Source organism: Phocoena sinus, chromosome 15 (genome assembly GCF_008692025.1).
Source record: "Phocoena sinus isolate mPhoSin1 chromosome 15, mPhoSin1.pri, whole genome shotgun sequence".
Lineage (NCBI taxonomy): Eukaryota > Metazoa > Chordata > Mammalia > Artiodactyla > Phocoenidae > Phocoena > Phocoena sinus.
In genome coordinates this window covers 78,809,636-78,825,924 of record NC_045777.1, presented here as the reverse complement: position 1 = coordinate 78,825,924, position 16,289 = coordinate 78,809,636, and the positions used below count along the sequence as shown (strand labels likewise).

General features: G+C 49.7%; 1 non-coding gene across 1 annotated transcript; it reads right to left on the bottom strand.

The window, feature by feature from the left end:
• Window positions 1-994: 994 nt before the first annotated feature.
• TRNAG-ACC lies at window positions 995-1,067 on the bottom strand. The gene has a single exon. It is a non-coding gene; the product is annotated as a tRNA-Gly (tRNA).
• Window positions 1,068-16,289: the final 15,222 nt, after the last annotated feature.

Here is a 16,289-nt window from a genome sequence, read left to right as displayed (position 1 = left end):
TAATTTGCAGTTTTGTTGTTTGATAAGGCATACACATTTAGGATTACTATGTCTTCTTGGTAGATTGACCCTTTTTTCATTACGTAATGTCCCTCTCGGTCTCTGGTAATTTACTTTGCTCTGAGGTCTAGTTTATCTCATACAAATATAGCCACTTTCACTTCCCTTTGATTGTTTTCATGCTATATCCTTTTCCATGTACCTTGCCTATGTCATTATATTTGAAGTGAGTTTCTTGTACACGACATATATTCGGGTCATGCTTTTAAGCACTCTGATAATTTCTTTTAACTGATACAGAGGCATACCTTGTTTTATTGTGCTTCGCAGATATTGTGTTTTTTTACGTTGAAAGTTTGTGGCAACCCTGTACCGAGCAAGTCTATCGGTGCCTTTTTTCAACAGCATTTGCTCACTTGGTGTCTCTGTGTCGCATTTTGGTAATTCCTGAAATATTTCAAACTTTTTCATTATTATTATGTTATGGTGATCTGTGATCAGTGACCTTTGAAGTTACTATTGCAAAAGGATTATGACTCATGAGGCTCATGATGGTTAGGCTTTTTTAGCAATGAAGCATTTTTCAATTAAGGTACGTACATTGTTTTTTAGATATAATACTATTGCACAGTTAATGAATACTGTATAGTGTAAACATAACTTTTATATGCATAGGGAAACCAGAAAATATGGGTGAGTCACTTTGCTGTATTTGCTTTATTGTGGTGGTCTGGAACCAAAACTGCAATATCTCTGAGCAATGCCTGTATTTAGATTATTTACATTTAATGTAATTGTTGATGTGTTAAAGCTTAGTCTGATATTTTATTTTTTGTTTTCTGTTTGTTCTCTCCATTTGTTTGTTTTTTTTTTCTGTTTTCTTTTTTCTGCTTTCCTGTGGGTTACTTGAACAGTTTTGCAATCCATTTTATCTATAGTGTTTGTTCTTTTTAAAATATTTATTTATGTCTTAGTTGCTGCATGCAGGATCTAGCTCTCCAACCAGGGATCGAACCTGTGCCCCCTGCATTGGTAGTGCGGAGTCCTAACCACTGGACCACCAGAGAATTCCCAAGTTTGGCTATTATTTATTAAAGTTTAAAAGCAATGCCTACTTATACAGGAAAGTCAAAATGGAAAAGATATTAGAAAAATTATAATCCCATCCATTTAAAGATACTATTATTGACATCTGGTTTTATACGTTTCAAGATGCTTTTCCAGTCATTTCTGTTCAAACGTGGTGTCCACTAGAATGTAAACTTGACGACTGTAGGGACCTTGTCTGTATGCTTCAGCACTTTATTTTTAGCAGTAGAATAGTGCCTAGCAGAGGGCAGGCACTCAGTAAATACTTGTCAAATGAATATGTGAGTGAGTCCTGTTGTACTACTGTGTTATAATATACTGTAATTAAAAATTTTTAATTGAAAAAAGTTTTCGTATTTCATATCTAGGCTCCCCATTGGCCTTTGTGGTGTGGGGATGGGTGGGGCCACAGTTTCTTCTCTGGTGTTTGTCCTAATATAGAATGCTTAGTTTTAAATTTTATTTAAAATTTATTTTGGCCGTGCCTCATGGCTTGCAGGACCTTAGTTCCCCGACCAGGGATTGAACCCACACCCCCTGCAGTGGAAGTGCGGAGTCCTTAACCCCCACTACCCACAAACGGCTGACAAATATTTATTGAGCACCTACTGTGTGCCAGGCACTGTGTAGGTGCTGAAGGCAGGGTCAAGGGTCATTCCAGCTGATGACACCTTGCATTCTCCCCACCTCACCCTGCTCCCACACAAACCACTGCAGGGATGAAGTATCACTCTTCTAGCTACCACTATCTCTAAGAACCCCAAATCTGTCACCCCATAATAAAGTTGATTTGAAGTGTTACTGTCTTTTGGAGGGACTGCCAGGAAGTTCCCCTAGAATGGTTATTGTTCAAAAGTTTTCTGTCCTTTTAGGCTGCCTCTTTCCTGGTCTTTTGACCAGAGAAAGCAGACTTTTATTGGGGCTTTTTTGGTTTTTGTCCAGTGGTATCTCCCACTTGCCTACATCTTCAGTTCCATGTTTGGGATACATGAGGGAGAAAGAAAACCCAGGGCACTGGCACAAAAACAGACACCTAGATCAATAGAAAAGAATAGAGAGCCCAGAAATGAATGCACACTTATATGGGCAATGAATCTATGACAAAGGAGGCAAGAATATACAGAGGGGAAAAGACAGTCTCTTCAATAAACGGTGTTGGGAAAACTGGACAGCTATATGCAAAAGAATCTAACTGGAATACTTTCGGGCTTCCCTGGTGGCGCAGTGGTTGAGAGTCCACCTGCTGATGCAGGGGACCCGGGTTCGTGCCCCAGTCCGGGAGGATCACACATGCCGCGGAGCGGCTGGGCCCTTGAGCCATGGCCGCTGAGCCTGCGCGTCCGGAGCCTGTGCTCCGCAACGGGAGAGGCCACAACAGTGAGAGGCCCGCGTACCGCAAAAACAACAACAACGAAAAAAGTACAGACTGAAAGTTGTTAAGAGAATAAATCCTAAGAGTTCTCATCACAAGCGAAAATAGATTTCTTTTCTATCTCTTTAATTTTGTGTCTATATGAGATGATGGATGTTCACTGAACTTACTGTGATAATCATCTCACGATGTATGTAAGTCAGATCCTTATGCTGTACACCTTATATTGTACAGTGCCGACATCAATGATAACTCAATAAAACTGGGAGAAAAAAGAAAAAGAGAAGCCGTGTCTCTCCTCATGAGCTACGAGGAGTCTGAGGACGGGAGGGCGGGCAGCAGGATGGTGACAACGATGAGGGCATCATGTGTCCTTGGGTCCAGAGGTCCCGAGTCTGCCTTCCCTCCACCTTTCAATCTTCTCATGCCTGTTTTATCTATAAAATCCAGGGGTTTCAGCTGTACTTGGCAGAAGGAATAGGAATACGTATGTCTATTTCATCTTCTCAGGAGTCAGTCCCCCAACTATTGTCTTTCTTTCCTTCTTCCTTCCTCTCTTCCTCCCTTCCTCCCTTCCTTCCTTCCTTCCTTTCTTTTTCTTTCGGCCATGCCATGCAGGATCTTAGTTCCCGGACCAGGGATCGAACCCTTGCCCCCTGCAGTGGAAGCGTGGAGTCCTAACCACTGGACCACCAGGGAATTCCCCCCCACCCACCCCCCCCACACCTGTTTTCTTTCACCTGGTTCTCTGTACACATGTTCATTACCTGCTCGGCCCACGTAACCACTTGAGTTTGAGACCCCTGGCTTAGCCTCTGTAGTTTAGTGTTTTGGCCCTGGGTCTCCTACTGGCAACCAGAATGAGAAAAAAGGAAAAGGAAAAGAAAGAAACCCCAGGGAAGCTCAGTTGGGATAGGCTGGGGCTGGGGGCACTGCAGGAGAGAGGCATGTGAGACCCCGGCCCCTGCACTGTGCCGTGTCTTCACCTCACTAAGCCGCCCTTCCCGGGAACGGAGGGCAATGGACTCTGTTGACTTCTAAGTTTATTTAAACCTTGGGGAACCTTATCATATCTTCATGCAAACAGCACAAAGTTAAACAAAGCAGCTTCTGAGGCCCAAGGAGAGCATAGTTGATTTAAGATAGGGCTCTATCAGAGGTTACTCAACCCTTAGTGCCTCCCGTGTTATCACTGACAGAGGCCACGTTCCCCAACCAGGGCAGTCCCATGGCACTCTGTGCCCGACTCTGAGCTCCAACCAGAGGGAGAGTCTTGCTGCTGAAGGAGTTCAAATATCTTTGTTGGCTGATGAGCAGGCCTATGGGTACCAGGCAGCCTCTTCCCTAGACAGCCCAGTCCCTGCTCAATGGCCTGGGGACTGCGGCGGCCACTGTGGCAGGGAGGGAGTCCATGTAGGGCTTTCTCTCACCAAGGCCGACCCCTGTGGCTTCTGGCCGCAAAGTAGCACCAATCCTGAATCCAATATGGCGCTCTCCTTCCTTAGGGGCCAACCAACCTAATGTGACTGCCGTCGCTCCAGACTCCTGTTGTGAGGATGTCAGCAGTGTGTCCGTACATCGATAGGTGCCCATCTGGGACCTGGATTTGTTCTACTTGGGAATCATGCTTCTGCCAGTACTACTATTCATGGACTTATGCCTCATTTGCTGTTCTAGTGAATCTTGCAATATTGTTTCTGATCCAGAAGCTGCCTTACAGCAAAAGAAGTATGGGGTGATGTCCTGGGAGTCCTGCTCTTATCATGAGCCCCACCCTCTAGAAGCATCTGGCCTTGCACGGGGCATGAAATGGCCCTTTGAAGACAGCTGTGGTTCCACATGGGAGACAACAGCGTGCCAGCTCAGACGGCCATCTTGCAAATGCTCTCACACCTCGTGCTGTTTCTCCTGCCGACAGAACACGTGTGTAATCAGACTTCCTCCTCCCCTGGCCTGCTAAAGAGGATTCAATAATTGCACCAAGTTTGCCCCAGCCCCTCCCACCTTATTGAATATAAGGAGGAAGAGTTGCTTGCTGGAGGAAAGGCAATGCAGATACATATAATAAAGTGTTGCGATGGGCAGGGGAGGAACGGACCTCGTTAGACTGGGAGTGAAAGAGTGGTTTGGGGGGTGCAGCTTCTAGAAGATTTGCTTAGGACCAATTGTGGGGTGTGAGGAGAGGAGAGGGAAGGTGGTTTTCACCTGAGTTGTGGTAGACCACATATTTTGATAACTTTGACATCTTTCAAAAGTCAATGGTGGGGGGCTTCCTTGGTGGTGCAGTGGTTGAGAGTCCGCCTGCCGATGCAGGGGACACGGGTTCGTGCCCCAGTCCGGGAAGATCCCACATTCCGCGGAGCAGCTGGGCCCGTGAGCCATGGCCGCTGAGCCTGCGTGTCCGGAGCCTGTGCTCCGCAATGGAAGAGGCCACAACAGTGAGAGGCCTGCGTATCGCAAAAAAAAAAAAAGCAAAAAAAGTCAATGGTGGGGATTTCCCTGGTGGTGCAGTGGTTAAGAATTCGCCTGCCAATGCAGGGGATACGGGTTTGAGCCCTGGTCCGGGAAGATCCCACATGCCGCAGAGCAACTAAGCCCGTGCGCCACAACTACTGAGCCTGCACTCTAGAGCCCGTGCTCCACAACAAGAGAAGCCACCACAATGAGAAGCCCGCGCACCGCAACGAAGAGTAGCCCCCTGCTCGCTGCAACTAAAGAAAAGCTCGCGCACGGCAACAAAGACCCAATGCAGCCAAAAATAAATAAATTGACAAATAAACATTTAAAAATATGTTAAAAAAAGTCAACAGTGGGGTGGGGGTTAGGGGGTTCCTATGTACTTCTAGATCATGCTTTGTAAATGTGACACCAAGCCTGGGTGGCATTAAATCTCTAGGACCTCAGTGTTATTTGAGGATCCAGGAACTGAGGGGCAGAAATGGGAGACGCATCACCCTGAAGTACACCCAATGACCCACTGTCAAGAATTTTATTTCCTGAACTCTGTGGAAGGAGGGATGCTCCCCTGGGGTGTTCATGGTAACAGGCCCACTGCGCTGGAAGGGAGGAGGCCCCCTGACTGTTTTGTGTCCCTTGTCCCCCCTACAAGAACAGGCAAAAAGGAATCACTGCAATGGCTGAGATGATTGACTCTGACCACGGAGGGTAAATCAAGTCACAGTTACTGGGGGGGAGCATATGGGCAATTCGTGTAGAGCTCAGGGACCCTCCTGGGTGTCTGCATTCTGCTGTCACCAGTGATAAATGTTCACAGAAGACCACCACCACCCCAGGCAGGACCACCAAGGGCTGGTTATCTCTGTGGGAGAAGAATGCTGGCCCAGCTGGGGCTACCAAAGCTGAAATGTGGAGTGAAGGAGGGAAGGCACAGTCTGGGGTCAGCTGCAGAAACCAAGATGGCAGCCCACCAGCTTGCAGCCAGACTGTAAAACTGCCCTCTTCCCTTTGAATATATATTTTTAAATTACGAGGGGAAGTCCTTGGTGGTCTACTGGTTAGGATTTGACGCTTTCACTGCCATGGCCCAGGTTCAACCCCTGGCTGGGGAACTGTCCCGCAAGCTGGGCGGTGTGGCCAAAACCCCTCCCCCCCAAAAAAAACCCTGGAAAGTACAAAGAATAATATAAAAAATACCCATGGGACCCCACCACTCAGAGTTAGCAAGTTGTTACATTCTGCCGGAGACCCTTTGCACTCCTTCCCTATCCCACTCCCTTCTCTTCTTCTGGGTAACACAATCCTGAAGTTGACATGGCATCTTCCTGTTCAGATTTGTATAGTTTTGCTACTTAAGTATATATCCATCCACAATACATAGAACTTCTTGCATATTAAACATTTTTACATGGATGGTCTTACATTGCACACATTATTCTGCAATTTGCTTTATTCAATGGTGTTATGTCTTTGAAACGTATACAGGAAGCTTTAGTTCATTCATTGTAACTGCTGTGTATATTCCATGGTGTGAGTATGTCACAGTTTACATCCATTCTCCTCTTGATGAGCATTTGGATTATTTCCAACTGTTTTGCTATTACAAAGATGTGACATACATCCTTGTAAATGCCTCCAGGTGCATATGAGTGAGAGTTTCTCTGGAAGTGGAATTGCTGGATCATAGAGTATATGCACCTTCCACCTTACCAGATCTTGCCAAATGATTCCCGAAAATTGTTGCCTGTTAGTATTATACACTCCTTCCAGCACATTAGAGAGTTCCTATTGCTACACATCTCTGCCAACACTTGGTAGCATCAGACTTTTTGTCATTCCGTGGGTGTCAAGTTGCATCTCATTATTATTTTTAAAAATTATAATCCTGCTTAGTTTTTTTTTTTTTTTTTTTTTTTTTTTTTTCATGCGCCACGCGGGCCTCTCACTGCTGTGGCCTCTCCCGTTGCGGAGGACAGGCTCCGGACGCGCAGGCTCAGCGGCCATGGCTCACGGGCCCAGCCGCTCCGCGGCATGTGGGATCCTCCCAGACCGGGGCACGAACCCGTGTCCCCTGCATCGGCAGGCGGACTCTCAACCACTGCGCCACCAGGGAAGCCCCCTGCTTAGTTTTTAAAAATAGTTATCTATTTAGTTGTGGCTGCGTCGGGTCTCAGTTGTAGCGCACAGGCTCTGTGTTGCGACGCACATGCTTCTCTCTAGTTGCGGCATGAGGGCTCAGTAGTTGCGGCACGTGGGCTTAGTTGCCCCGCGGTATGTGGGATCTTAGTTTCCCGACCAGGGATGGAACCCACGCCCCTGCATTGGAAGGCAGATTCTTAACCACTGGACCACCAAGGAAGTCCGCAGTTTCTTTTCTTTGAGGCATAAAATACATTCACTGAGGTCCTTGAAATGAACAAATCTTAAAGGTACAGCTTGAAATTTTTACATTTGAACACATCATGCACCTACCACCCAAATCAAGGTACAGAGCATTTCTATTACCCCAGAAGGTTTCCTGGTGTCCCGCCCCCATCCTTCTCCCCAGAGGTGGCCACTTTCTAACTCCTGTCACCATTGATTACTTTTGCTTATTTTTGACCTTTGTAAAAGTGGAATCACAGCGTATATTCACCTGTACCTGGTTTCAGTCAATACAATGTGTGAGGTCCACTCACGTTGTTGTGCATTTCAGTAGTTTATTCTTTTTTCATTGTTGTAGAGCATTCCATTGTGTGACTATGTCACAATTCCTAACCATTCTTGTGAGCATTTGAATGGCTTCCAATTGTTTTTCTATTACAAACAAGATGTGACACATGTCCTTGTCCTCCAGGTACACATACCTGAGAGTTTCTCTAGAAGTGGAAATGATGGTTCATAAGGTATATACGTCATCCACCTTACCAGATATTGTGAAACGATTCTCTAAAATTGTTGTACTAACCAACACTTCCTCCAGCATGTTGGAGTTTCTTTTTAAAAAAATTAATTAATTAGTTAATTAATTAACTAATTAATTAATTTTGGGCTGCATTGGGTCTTCGTTGCTGCACACGGGCTTTCTATAGCTGCGGTGAGCAGGGGCTGCTTTTCATTGTGGTGCGTGGGCTTCTCATCGCGGTGGCTTTTCTTGTTGCAGAGCACAGGCTCTAGGCACGCAGGCTTCAGTAGTTGTGTCACATGGGCTCAGTAGTTGTGGCACACGGGCTCAGTAGTTGTGGCACACGGGCACTAGAGCGCAGGCTCAGTAGTTGTGGCACATGGGCTTAGTTGCCCTGTGGCATGTGGGATCTTAGTTCCCCGACCAGGGATTGAACCCATGTCCCTAGCATTGGAAGGCAGATTCTTAACTACTGGACCACCAGGGAAGTCCGAGAATTTATATATTTATATGCTGATCCCCATGCTGTTCCACCTTGTGACTTTTCTGGAATTTGGTGACTCATTTTGCTCTGGAGAGAAACCTCAGTATTCATCTTATAACTATTCCCTCCAATTCCCATACCTTTGTTTTGGGACTTACAGTAAACACTGGCAGTTTTTGTAACTTTCAATAAAAATAATCATGTCTGGCACACCTGCTATCTCTAACACTGAGGCCCTGGTCTGATTAGAGAGACATGGCCTTGCCTTTGGGGAGCCATTGCCGAGAAGAGACAGGCCCTGCCCTGGGAAGTCTCAGTCTGAGGTGGGTAATCACATATACTGGGAGCAGATGCTGCAGCTGCGGGCAGAAATGGCCGATGTGCTCAGGTGCTGGGGATTCCAGGGACTCCTTGGAGAGGTGATTTTGCAGCCGGCTCTTGTTCCATGGACACCTGTGCTGAGACATCAAGATTATGTGTGTTCCCTGAGATGGAGCCTAAGGTGGGGGACAGGAGGCAGTAAGGGCGGGCTGGGGGGGCACCTCAGATTCTTGCGATAAGACAGTGCTTGGCCCCGGGGTGGTTAAAACCCAGTGTGTGCTCAGTGTCTCCTCAGCAGGAGGCTGGGGTCCCCCCGACCCCGATTTGGCATTCCCTCCACCTCTGCTGCCCCAGCGCCTTCCCTCTCTTTCCCTCATGAGCCTCTTAAACTGGCCGACTGAGAAGCCAGATTGGTTCTGGGCCAGCAGAGAGGGCCCACACCTGGGTCTGGCTGAGTCTGGGAGCTGGGCTTCGGGCTCACTGGGTGCTGTACTTTGCTGTGAGTGAGTGACGGTGGCTTCTCGGTGGGCTGTCTTCTGGGGGCTCTGGGGGCTGTCGCGGATGGCGGGTGTTTGTTTCTGGGTGCGGAGGTTTGGGATTGCGTTTAGCGTGTGGGTGTGTGTCTGCCTGAGTTTGTGTTTGTGTGAGAGGGTGTGTTTCTCCTCCAAGGTGTCCACTGTTCCGGGCATGGTCTGTCCCTCCCTGTGGGTGACGGTGGGTGGGAGGCCTGAAGTGAGAGTAGCCGGGGTGGGGTGGAGCTGTTTTCTCTCGGCCGGGCCTGGTTGGCTGTTTGGGAGTAATTCCCAGTCTCTGGGGTGTCAGGAGCCTGGGAGGGGGAATGAGTCACTCCCTCCTCCCCCCCACCAGAAACGTATTCCCTGTCCCGGGGGCCAGGTTTCGCCAGGAGCCATAAAGAGGCCCTGCCCGAGCCTCTTCCGCTTTCAGGCAGGCAGGCGAAACCCAGCCCGGGGGCTGCCTCGGAGCCAGGCGCTGCCCAGATGGCACGAGGCGGCCTGGACCCACCCCTCAGATCTTTCCCTGGCCTGTTCTGTGTGCTGAATATTCTGCCCGCTCACAGCTGCTCCTCCCATGGCCCCCCCATTGCTGAGCCCCTCCCTCACTGAGCCCCCTCCCTCACTGAGCCCCTCCCCTCACTGAGCCCCCTCCCTCACTGAGCCCCCTCCCTCACTGAGCCCCCCTCCCCCCACTGAGCCCCCTCCCTCACTGAGCCCCCCTCCCCTCACTGCAGACCCCTCTTTGAGCCCCCTTCCGCTCTCTGAGTCTCTTCGTTAAGCTTTTCTGGGGGCGGGGGCGCTGGAGGGAGTGAGTTCGGAAGCGCGACTGGGTGAGCGGGCTGATGCAGAGGGCCAGAGGCTCAGGGCAGGGTCGTGTTGCGTCTGGGCCAGCCTGCCTTTGGCCTGGCTGGCTCTCCATTTCATCCCGAACATGGGGGCCAGGGTTCCTGCCATCTTCCCAGGCCCAGGGGCATGATGTGGAGGAGGGAAGAGTAGGGGGCTGTGACTCTGGAATTGAGTCACCCCAGGGGCTCCTGGGCAGCCCCTACCTCTGCTCCCCTTCTCTCTCTCTCCTCACAGAGGCGCACAGTCATCTGCCTGCCCTCCTCGCCACCCACCTCCGTGAGGGCCCAGGAGAAGTCTCCCTCCTCGTTCCTAGGCTCTTGGTTCTCAGGTCGGAGCCCTTGGTCTAGGCTCCCTCACCCCATCCGACCCGACAGACCCAAGATGGGGTGTCAGGGCTTTCCTCGGGGGGACTTTGAGGAGGGCTGCAGTGACGCTTACCTCCACTGGAGGGCGCTCCTCTACTGCCGGGGCCACAGCCACCCCAACCCCATGGGTTACTCCCTTCCCGTGGACCTCACAGTCCTGCCCGGATGCCCACCTCCTCCGCCTGTGCATCAAGGCCTCGGCCACACTGGCTGTGCCCTCCGCAGACACCCAAGGGCGTCCACCTCAGGCCTGCCCCGCTGGACCCACCCAGGGGAGAACGGCATCTGCCATGCACACAGCACTGGTCAGCCTTTATTTTTCATCATGATGAAAAAAATCTGTACATCCTATGGTTCACCATTTACCCTGAACCCCCTCCCTTCGCTGAACCCCACCTTAGGGGTACCTTGGGCGGCCCCATCACTTTTCTGACGATCACAACATTCCCTGTTCACTCCTCCACCCGCCTTTAGCAGGAGCGATTTTCGAAATTCCCATCCACGGGCTGGAGTACACGGCGGAGGCTGCAGTGACCATAAGCAAACACACGGGGGCAACACCTGAGAGGGCCGGGCGGGCCCAGCCTTGGCGGGGAGATGGACACGCAGCCATTGTACCCCGGGATGCAGCGCCACTGCCGGGGCCTCTGTCACCTTGCTGGACGTCCCAGCTCATTCTGGACAGGGGGTTGTAGCGGTGGAGATGGGGTGTTGCCTAGGACAGGCACCCTGTATTTCCACCACCCTGCTAGGTCCCCGTGCCCTTTATCCCAGCCCCACACCACCTCGGGCAGGTCTCACCACTCCTGCGTGTCCACAACCCGACCAGCAACCCTTGAAGACACGGCCTGAGGGTTTCTGAGTTTCTCCCCAGTTCGAGCAAGCTCCCGGCTGTCTTGAAAACAGACTTGAGTAGACTTGATGTTTGATGTGGTGGTTACATACTGGCTGTGGTTTCAGACAGTTCTGGGTTCAAATCCTGCCTCCACAAGCTGTGTGACCTCGGGGAAGTCACTTAAATGCTCTGAGCTTTGGTATCTACATTAGTAGACTGGGATGATAGCCTTTTTTTTTTTTGGATCTTAATTAACAGAATCTTATTAGTTCTCTCCTACATATACCCATGGTATTAGAGCCTTGTTTCAGAGCATTTCCTTCCTCCTGTTCACTGTACAGACCTGGATCCCAGGCCTGCCCAACAATCCCTATAGAAGACAGTGTTAGTGTGCTTGGGTGCTTCTTTGGAAAGCTGTCACCTCTCTTTCACCTGAACACTGGGCCTAACCCCAAATTCCAGGCAGTCACTTCATATTTTTGAGCTGTAGCAGAACAAATGCATGGAGATTTCTTTAAGGCTACAAACTTTACAAGTTGGTCCCATTAACAACGACCTAGAGGCAGGAGCTTTTTGAATGGCACGAATCCAACACCTGCACGTTTCAACAGAATACAATTTACATTCATCTCTAAATCTGAGATTAAGAAACTATCAGCTGGTTTCCAACTGGTTTCAATACTGGTTTGAAACTTGAATAATTTTACTGTGTAGACATTAAATATTTTGTTTAAATATTAAACATTAAATCTTTTCCTGACTATCCAGACAGAAATAGAGAAAGCAGGAACAACAGGCAGGAGAAGAAACAGTCCAGTTAACAGACTTGTGACTTCTATGCCATCTGTAACAAGGGGAGGGACTTCGGCATGGGTTTCAAAATCGCCTGGGAGCTGCCACCTAAAGTCACCTCTACTCGGCATAAACCATTTTTTCTACACAAGGTGTCTGATTCCTACAAAGGCAAAAGAAACCCAGAAAACAAAACAGAAAGAACTGGGGTGGTCTCTCAATGAGTTACAGTGGATATCCCGTAGCACTAAAGGAACTGTCATTTTATTTTGTACTGCTGAGCCCTTGCCACGCAGAAGAGCTCTTCCTGAGAAATAAAAAACTTCAATCCTGGTTCCCCTCAGAGGACACCTTGAGCCTGAGTAAGGTCCTCAAGACGAAGGTTTCCTGCTAGCAGGAAACTATTCTCTCCTAACTTCTAGGCTTACTGCATACTAGTTGAAAAACAGGCCAATTGGCTATTTCAATAAATCTCAATGTCACGGCCCTTTTTTTTTAATGTTTATTATTTTCAAAGGAAAACAGCAACAGCCAGTTGGAAACCTATTTATTCTTCAACTCCAGTTTTGTTTAATTTAGAAGTGACTTACTGATTCACTATATTAACCGCCCCTCCTCCCCCCACCTTTCCTCTTTAAATATTTATCTTCTACTTTGCTGAATTCTTCTAAGGAGAATGTTCCAGTATATATCTCCAGGTCCTTGCTTTGCTCCTCTTACCAAATAAATAAATAAAAATAAAAATGCAAAATGCAATTCCCTTGTGCATCTTAGGGGCTCCAATTGTCAAAAATAGAAAAGAAAAATCTTTGGAATAGCCAATTAAGTTGAATTAAAAAAAAAACTCGCACGACCATGTGTAAAATAGTTAGTGGGAACCTGCTGCATAGCACAGGGAGCTCAGCTTGGTGCTCTGTGATGACCTAGAGGGGTGGGAAAGGGAGGGTGGGAGGGAGGCTCAAGAGGGAGGGGAAATATGTATACATAGAGCTGATTCACTTTGTTCTACAGCAGAAACTAACACGACATAGTAAAGCAATTATACTCTAATTTTTTAAATTAATTAATTAAAAAAAAACCCTCACGTGAATGTGGTTTCTCTGGGGGCAGAAATCTGCTCCTATTATACATCACAAGGTCCTGAGGGGTAACAGAGGCTGTGTGGGGCCTGCCTGGCACCTGACAGGCCTTTGACAAGTGCTAATTATTATTCTTTTCAAAGCAGCTCTGTTGAGCTCTAATTCACACACCATGCAATTCACCCATTTAAAGTGTATAACAAAGTGTTTTTTAGTCTATTCAGAGTATGCAACCATCATCACAGCCAATTTTAGAACATTTTCATCACACCAAAGAGAAACCCTGTACCTTCTGCCACCCTATGCCACGTCCCCTCCAGCCCCAAGCCACTCATCTACTTTCTGTCTCTGTAGATTTTCCTGTTCTAGACATTTCACGTAAACAAAATCATACGATATGTGACCTTTTTGTCTGACACTTGCATTTAGCCTGTTTTCAACGTTCACCCATGTTGTAGCACGGAGCAGCACTTCATTCCTTTTTATGGCTGAAAAATAATTCCGGTGTGTGAATATAGCCCACATAGTTGATCAGTTCATCCTCTGATGGCCACCTGGGTTGTTTCCCTTTTAACTGTTGGAATTGTGCTGCTATGAACATTCAGGTCGCTATTATTATTAATGTCACTGCCCTTGTCTTCCAAGGTAACTAGGCCTGAGTGCCCCAGACTGTCCAGAGCACAAAGAAGGAAAAAAGCCAGGAGGGCTGTTTTGTACCAGATTCATCCCAAAGGGAGGCCCGGGTACCAGAGTTACACGGGATGGGGGTTCCTTCTCCCCATCAGCAGGGAAGCCCAGTGTGTATGGATATGATTCAGGATATGAAGCGGAGAGGAAGGCTGGGCCAGATTACGGCAGACTTTAGTATGGGGTGGGAAGGGGTGGAGGTGCCTGGGGAAGACTTCTGTGGGTGAGTTGGGCTTGGGGGTGAGTGGGCATGGAGGGTGAGGCCGGTGGGAGGCCAGCAAGGAGGCTGAGGAAACCATGGCTGGTGTGTGTGTGGGGGGGGTTATTGCCATATCAGTTTGCCTCTGCTCTCTCTTCTTCCCTGTTCCCAGCAGCAACTGGTCAGGCTTGGGACTGGGGTGGGGTGGAAAGAGAGCCAAGGCTGAGGCAGAAGCTCTCCCTGGGCTTGACTTTGAGGTAAAGGCCGAGGTCAAGAAGAGCTGGGGTTTGGTGTTCCGGAGTGGGGACAGGAGGAAGGGATAGCAGAGAGATTCCTCTATTGGAAAGCAATGATGTGGGCGGGTGGATGACTTGAGAGCGTGTGGCGTGTGGGGAGGTTCCTACTACGTGCTTCTACCATACGCCAGGCACTACTCACAGGAATGAAAGGTGATACCTTTTAGTTGATGACTATATGGTTCCTGGACAGTGATTTCTTTCTTTTCGTTTTTTGGCCGCGCCACGTGGCCTGCGGGATCTTAGTTCCCTGACCAGAGATCGAACCCGTGCCCCCCTGCAGTGGAAGCGCGGAGTCTTAACCACTGGACCGCCAGGGAAGTCCCGAGGCCAGTGATTTCTGATTCCTCGGTGTTGCTGGGAGGCCACTGAGCCCCAGACCCTGAGGCGTCCAGGCAGACTGGAGCCTGGAGCTTTCCACGGCACCCAGGGCTTGGCAATGGCTGATGGTTCAAGAAAGGACTTCCCGATGTCCTGGGATGTCGAATATCCCTGGTCAGAGATGGAGCTGCAGGAAGTTCTGAGGCTGAGAGCCCTGCCAGCCCGCTGAGGTGGCAAAGAACTGGAATGAAGTGGATTAAAGAAAATAAATAAGAACACGCGGGACCCTTGGTGCATGCCTAGGTGTGTGGTGGCAGCTTCATGCTGATGTGGGGCTGAACAGCTGTGGAGTGATGCTGAGGGGCAGTGACACCAAGCCACTGGCGCCTGGCCAGCCCCCTGGGCACCTGCAGTCCCCCAACCTCACTGGAGAGAAGCAGGGATTGTATGGAGGGGGAAGGGAGGGTGTGACCGAGGGCTGTGGGTGAGCGCTCAGGTCCTTGTCAAAAGTTCAAATCATGTAGGTTGGGGCTTCCCTGGTGGCACAGTGGTTGAGAGTCCACCTGCCGATGCAGGGGACATGGGTTCGTGCTCCGGTCCGGGAAGATCCCACATGCCACGGAGCGGCTGGGCCCGTTAGCCATGGCCGCTGAGTCTGCGCATCCGGAGCCTGTGCTCCGCAGTGGGAGAGGCCACAGCAGTGAGAGGCGCGCGTACCACAAAAAAAAAAAAAAAAAAAAAAAAAAGTTCAAATCATGTAGGTTAAGCCCTGCTATAAAAAGAACATTGAAAAAGAAAAAAAGTTCACACTAACCAGAGGTGTGGCTGCTCCCAGCTGGTCCCCACGTCCTGCTCCCCAGCCCATGGCGGGCAGGTCAGGGCCCGCTGTAGCCTTCCTCAGGGCTAGACTGATCCAGAGCTGGGAGCCAGCAGAGAATGAGGGCTGGGTCAGTGGGCGCACCGGGCAGTAGGACAAAGACCTGGCAGTTGAACTGGGCCCCAAGAAGGCCAGGGGTCAGGATCTGTGGGTGGTGTCTACCCCAACCATGCCTGGAGGCACTCCAGTAGGAGAATGCCCGCCAGGCCAGGAGGAAAGGGTAATATGATCTCTGAGTCACCTGGGGCTGGGGTGAAATGCCACTTACAATGGATCACTAGACTTTTGGTTTTGTCCCTGGTCTGTCACTGCTGACTCACTGGCTGCCTACCTGGGAGTCCCCTGGTTGACCTGCTAGTAGTTTCTCTCTCCCTCTTGGTATGTCATGGAAGTAGAGACAGCTTCTCTGTAAGCTGTCGTCATCAGGTGTAACCTGCCCAGGCTGCTGGGAGGGAAAACGTGCTGGGTTCCAGGATCCCCTGGGGCCCGCACTTGGTGGGTGGGCAGGAAGCAAGTAGGGATGACTCCAGCCCCTGGCTCTACCCACTGGAGACAACGTCTGTCTTGGCCCGGGGGAAGCAGGCTGCTCTGGGGGTCTAGCTGGTCCTGGGTCAAGATGTCCCCCTAATATCCCAAGGCTCCATCCACCCCAGAGCAGGGCAGCCCTCCTGGCTCTCCCCATCCAATTAACCTACCATGAAGGCCCAAGTAACAGCTGTCTGGGCCTACCCTTGCTCAAAGCCTGTCCATGGCTCCCCTGGGCACCCAGCTCTTGAGCTGGGTACTTGAGGCTTTTCCTGATGTGCCCAACTTGCCTTCCAGCCCAGCTCACCACCTGCCCAGCTCCAGACACCACAAGGCCCCCGAAAG